This window comes from Elaeis guineensis, chromosome 1 (assembly GCF_000442705.2).
Source record: "Elaeis guineensis isolate ETL-2024a chromosome 1, EG11, whole genome shotgun sequence".
In the NCBI taxonomy this organism is placed as follows: domain Eukaryota; kingdom Viridiplantae; phylum Streptophyta; class Magnoliopsida; order Arecales; family Arecaceae; genus Elaeis; species Elaeis guineensis.
Window position 1 is genome coordinate 99,325,322 of NC_025993.2, and position 6,150 is coordinate 99,331,471.

Consider the following 6,150-nt stretch of genomic DNA (forward strand, 5'->3'; position numbering starts at 1 on the left):
CACAACCCCAGACCTCGCCGTCGGCCATCGACTTTGCTAAAAATAAATTCCAAAGAAGATCCCCTGTTTTCTCCATGTTACTTTATTTTTTTTCTTTCCGTCACTGTTTGCCGTCGTCGGTCACCAGACCCGATCTCTCGACGTCGTCGGAGACTGCTCCACTGGTCGGAGTGGTGGTCGGTTGGGGGGGAGGCCCTTAGTTCGGGAACAAGGGGGAGGAAGGACCTCCCCTGCTCCATGAAGAAGAGAACCACACAGGTCCTCTGCTCCCGTAAAAGGAAAAGAAAAAGGAAAAAGAAAAGAAAAGGAAAAGAAAAAGAAAAAAACAAAGAAAGAAAAATAGAAAAAAAAAGAAAATTCTCTCTCTCTTTTCTCTCTCCTCTCTTTATCTTCTCTCTCCAGTTTCTCTCTCTAAATTCTTTCTCTATTTTCTCTTTAGATCTTTTATCTCTTTTTATGGATTTTATCTCTCTAGGATCATTCTCTCTCTCTGATTGCTTTATAGACCTTAGGATAAACTTTAGATGAAAATATGATGACCTGAGATTGCTCCAAAATACATGCAGTAGATTGGATCCTGATCCGATCCTTATTCGAAATTGATAACATCGATCATGGTTAATCCATATTAAGTCATCCTGATATGACCTTTGATGATCTCAATCATGATTGCCACTTTTGAAGGATACGAAGATTCTCTCTCTACTTTCTCTCTCATAACTGACTTTCTCTCTCTAAAAAGGTCTATGAATCCTGTACTGAGTCATGCCTTCATCTTTTAGGGACTCATATTGATCCTAACAAGATGATCCAAAGTTGCTTTGATATCCGTGCTGTATGTCAATCTCATTTGATTATATCAAGGATCTTTCAAATTCATTATTAATGAACTCTATTGATTGATCTTGATCTAATCTGTGCTTCATAATTTTTTGATCAAGTCACTTAAATCTAACCCTCAGATCAGAGACCTTGAATTATCCTGATATCTGGATGGTCTGACACATCCGATCAACAGTCATCTTTCCTTATGATTTAATCTTATTATATTTATGGAATAAAAATTGATGATGATTTGATATTTTAAATAGGATTAGCTGATTCTTCTAACAAAGTCTGAAGATCTAAGATGAACGAGGTAAGTGGATCTTACGCTCCTTATTTATTTTTAAATCTTCATGATTTTCATGCATATGATCTCTTATTGATGAAGTCATATTTTTCATAAAATAGGGATCAGCATATGTGATATGAAAAAGTATGTTTTATTATGAGCATTGATTGCATTAATGTATTTTATAAAAAGTTGCATGATTATGAAGTATGAAATTTTATTATTTTTTCATCTATGTATATGTATGTTTTAAGAAAAAGATATAAAGATTTCAAAGGCTCTCAGATGGCTATGAACGAATTCCTTCGGAAAGGTCGACATCCGGAGCTAGCATCCACACGAAATATGGCCCTGCCAGCGGGTATAAAGTTGGCACATGAATTAAGAACTCTGTCGATTAAGAAATATGGCCCTATCACGGGTATAATAGTGACCTTAGCACGAATATCTGGGAGCAATATTTCGAAACTTGACATGAATACATGATAAGAATGATTTATGATTCATGATTGTGAAATATATATGATTTTATGCATACATGATTGGTTTATGACTCATTTTATTATATGCTCTATAAAATAATTTATTTTATATTATCTGTTATTTTTTAAATATTACATTATCATGAAAAAATTATGTTTGATTCGATAAGGAAGTGCAAGTTCTACTTACTGGGCTAGTGTAGCTCATATTCTTTTTTATTTTTTTTTTTTATAGAGAAAAAAGGTTAGGATCGGTGAAGGATTTAAACTTGAAGATCTGCGTAGTAAGCTTGAAAATTTGACAGTGAAAGTTTAGATTATTTTATGATTACGGATTCGTAGTTATTTATGAATGTTGAGATTTGGGTTGGTACTTGCTTTTGGATTTAGATGCTCTGAACCAATATTGGTTCAATTATTTGAAGAATAATGAAATTGAATCTTTTTATTTGATGAATTTTAGATGATTATGATAGATTGGCTTCGTGTTATCGTGGGCTCCATCCCTCGATAGCATGACCGTGTTATGTCCCGGATTTGGGGCGTGACATAAATAATTTGACTGAGTTCTTCGAAGCTTCCTTGCAAGTGACCTATAGTCCTGATGCATGTTCATCAAGTCCATAGTCACTAACTTAGCAACTCCTTTATCAACTAACCCATGGGTTGTTGGTAGCAATTTATAAGTTGCATCATCCTCCATTGCCACCCACTAAGATAATTGTTTTAACATTACTCTAAAATATATTGTCTTCCCTATCACTTCTTGATCCAATGGCCCAAGCTAACCTCATGATAGATGGCCACACATCCATAGTCTTTAATCCCATAAGATATGCCTTTTGATTTATACATATTCACATCATTTCAAACTCAGGTAGTGGTAGAAACAAATAATCTAATATAATTATCTAAAAGAAATAGTCCACAATCATTTAAGAATAATGAGTAAGAATGTCTAATCAAGTCACTCAAAGAAACACTAATCAAATGTCTTTAAATCCTAAGCTCCTCACTACTTTATCCCAGATGCCATCTATTCCTTGACATTTGAAAAAAATGAAAGAGAGAAAATGAGTTTTACAAGCTCGGTAAGTTACCAAAACCCCTAGTTCGATTAAATATACTATGCAAGCAATATATTTTTAGTTTGTATGATTTTTTATAAAACCATGCCAATGAACACATGTAACATATCATATATATCAGTATAGATTTTAAGATATATGATGCATTGGGCTAAATTAAATTTTTGAATCAACTTTGGATGGACCATCTACACTCACTCTCCTAGTCTTTAGAACTATGGCTATGATCAACCATGGTAAGCCCTGAAAGAGATTAGATCCTGACTACAGCATATCATTCATTGATCATGCATCGTCATCACCCTATTGAGGCTTGGAAGGAAACTAGTCTTAATATCACACATAAAAAATACTTTCATCAGCATGTGCTAGCAATTAGCCCTGATTGGTTAGACCTGAAAGGAAACTATCTCCTAACTTGTGATAACCCAATTCAGTTGGACTAAAAAAGTGTTGAGCCAGGTCCATTTGACTGGCCCAAACTTCAAAAAAATAGTCCAAAATTCAAGAAAAAGAAAAAAAAAAGAAAAGATAAGATGAGAAGAAGACTCCACTTTGGAGTCTTCTTCCTCCTAATCTTGTCAAAAAGAATCCAACACTATGAAAGACTCCTAATGCATCTTTCCATCCTATTTAACGACCACCACATCCTTTCGAGCCTCACCATCACCGGCCGTCAATTCATCACTAAAAAGCTGTTCTTTCCTTGCTTCTTTTGAATGTCCTTTACCATGAATGCCATAAATCATGGCTAAACACCATCAAAATACATGGAATGATCCATTGATCCTTTAGATACTTTTCTCCCCATCTTCTCTAATCTAAGATCTTAGCATCTAACCGAATTAATCGTCAGATTTTTTATCAAGATAATGATGCTTTGTTTGCTTCCCTTGTTTTTTAGTTGATTCCAATCTTCTTCCTTCCTTTCCAACCACCATCGTCCTGGCCCTCTTGGATGAAGTTCCAACCAAACCCTTTGTGCCTTCTTTGTAACCACATCAAAATCATGGCCGCCAATGAGTGGGCCAGCACTCGGATCAAGTCGAGAACATGATCCCTCATTTTTTAGTTGCTTCCTTGATTTATCCTAACTATGCCAGTCAATGCCGTCAACGTTGGTTGGAGGATCCTTGGCGGTGTTGTCATGATCAGCACATTCATCGGCCATAGTGACCATCATGGCCCGCATCACCGACCATAGCCGCTATTGACGAGAGATCCTTTATGCTCCAAAAAAGAAGGGGAAGTAATTCTTTATTTCACCAAGAACCAAATGAAGAGAAAGAGAAGAAAAAAAGAAAAAGAAAAGAAAAAAAAAGGAAAAAAGTAGAAGAAAGAAAAAAGAGAGTTTCTCTCCCATCATTTTATCTATCTACTATCTCTCTCTACCATGAGTATTGTCCTCTCTACTATGTATCTTTCTTTGGATTGGTAAATCTAGAGGATCCATGTTCCATGATCATTATAATCCTAGCTTGATTTTTATCTTGGGAGATCTAATTTGTAAGGTATTGTATTAGCAGCAACAAATGAAATCACCATTAATATCCTTGTAATTAGTGATCGCCACAAATATTCACATTATTTATGACATTAGAATTTTGCTGCCACTAAGAATTACGATATCAGTAATGATGCTATTACCGTCACCTATTAAATATAATATTAGTGGTGATATATTAGTTACCATGCATCATTATTATAATAACTATTAGTGACAATAAATCAAGCCATCACTAAAAAATAGTACTATTAGTGGCGACTTTACTTATTCATCACTAAAAGTAACTTTGATATCAAATTTTTGTTACCTGCAAATAAGAAGGAGGTATTAGTGGTGGCCTTTTTATGGCTTTATGTGCCGTCGCCACTCATACTAGATATTTTGTAATAAAAAAAATTATCACCATAGAAATGATTAATATTAGTAACAAATTTCAATAGTTATCACAAAAAGCTTAGTATTAATGAAAACTCTAGGTAGTCACCACAAGAAAGTTACCACTAAAAGGATAAAATCTTATACTATTCAATTTTATGTGGGGTTTTAATTTAAGATTTTTATTTTTAATCAATTATGACTTAAGATTGATAAAAGAAAGTATTTTGAATAAAATGTACTAAAGGATCCTTAGAATTGATTGACTTTATTTATTCATTATTTCTACAAAGATAAGTAATGAACCATCTTTTCAAGATATCTTATTTAAAAGTAGATAAATTAGTTATTAATTTGTGTGTAGTTTATAAAGTTATATTTTGAATGGAGGGTAAACTTGCAATAATTTTGAGATTTTTGAAACATTATGGTTTATCAACTTATTACAAAATATGTACATGTTGATTGGAATTATAGTGTATATGTTATCTTGCAAAAGAGTTTTGACGTGCATCAAATTAGAGCTCTCAGCCTAACGGTGTTCTAGATCTTGTCAATGAGGGTTGTGCATTAGTATTAGACTCCACCAATGGAGGTTATGCATTAGATCTAGACCCTACCAACAGAGGTTATGAACTAGTTCTACCCTTGCCAATTAGAGTTATGTATTGGTTCTGGATCCTATCAATGGGAGCTATACATTTACACTCTGATTATTATTGAGCTCATTATTTTTATTTCTATTTCTAGCCTGATCGTAGGATATAAGAATGGTTATAGTTAAAGGCTGAGTTGAATGAAATTTGTTTTAAATCAAATTATTAAATATATATGAATAAATTTGAATAAATTTAATTTTTTAAATTTATATTTTAATAAAGTAAATTAATTATTTTTTTATATTTAATCATGCTATTTGTATTTGAATATTATATCATATGATAATGTCTAAAATATCCGGTAAAGATATTCATTAATTATTAAGCTATCGAGCTCGTTATCTCTCCTTTCTTTTTAGATTTAAATATTTAGTTCTAGACATACACACTGCTTTGAGAGTGAGCATAGGGGAGAGATTTGACACTAAAGCATAATGGAGCATTGCCGACACAAAATTAGTCAATTCTTGATGCTTATGAGCATCGCAAATTAATTCCTCGATGCTTTTAAAAGCATTGGAAAAAGTGTGAAGTGTGGAAACTATTTTTTCCAACGCTTTAGTAAAGCGTTGGTAATATAAGAAATGTTTCCGACACTATCATTTGCATCGATAAAAATATAAATTTCGATGCTTTAAAGTGTCGGTATTTACTAAATTTGAAAAAAAAATAAAAAACATATAATCCAAAAATAATCTGTATAATAATATATATATACCTGTCCAAAATTTATTAAAAATGTCGAAACAATATGAACCAGTTTCATATTTAGGCAGAGAGCATAGACTTTGGAATCTCTCAAGTTGCATATGCTTTTTTTGGAATCCAGTACCAACATCCTTTGTCTTACGTTACTGTTTCTGCACCTATTTATTAGTTCCCTCCTGAGGAACTGCTAACAAAGATAACAAGAAAATAAGGCAGA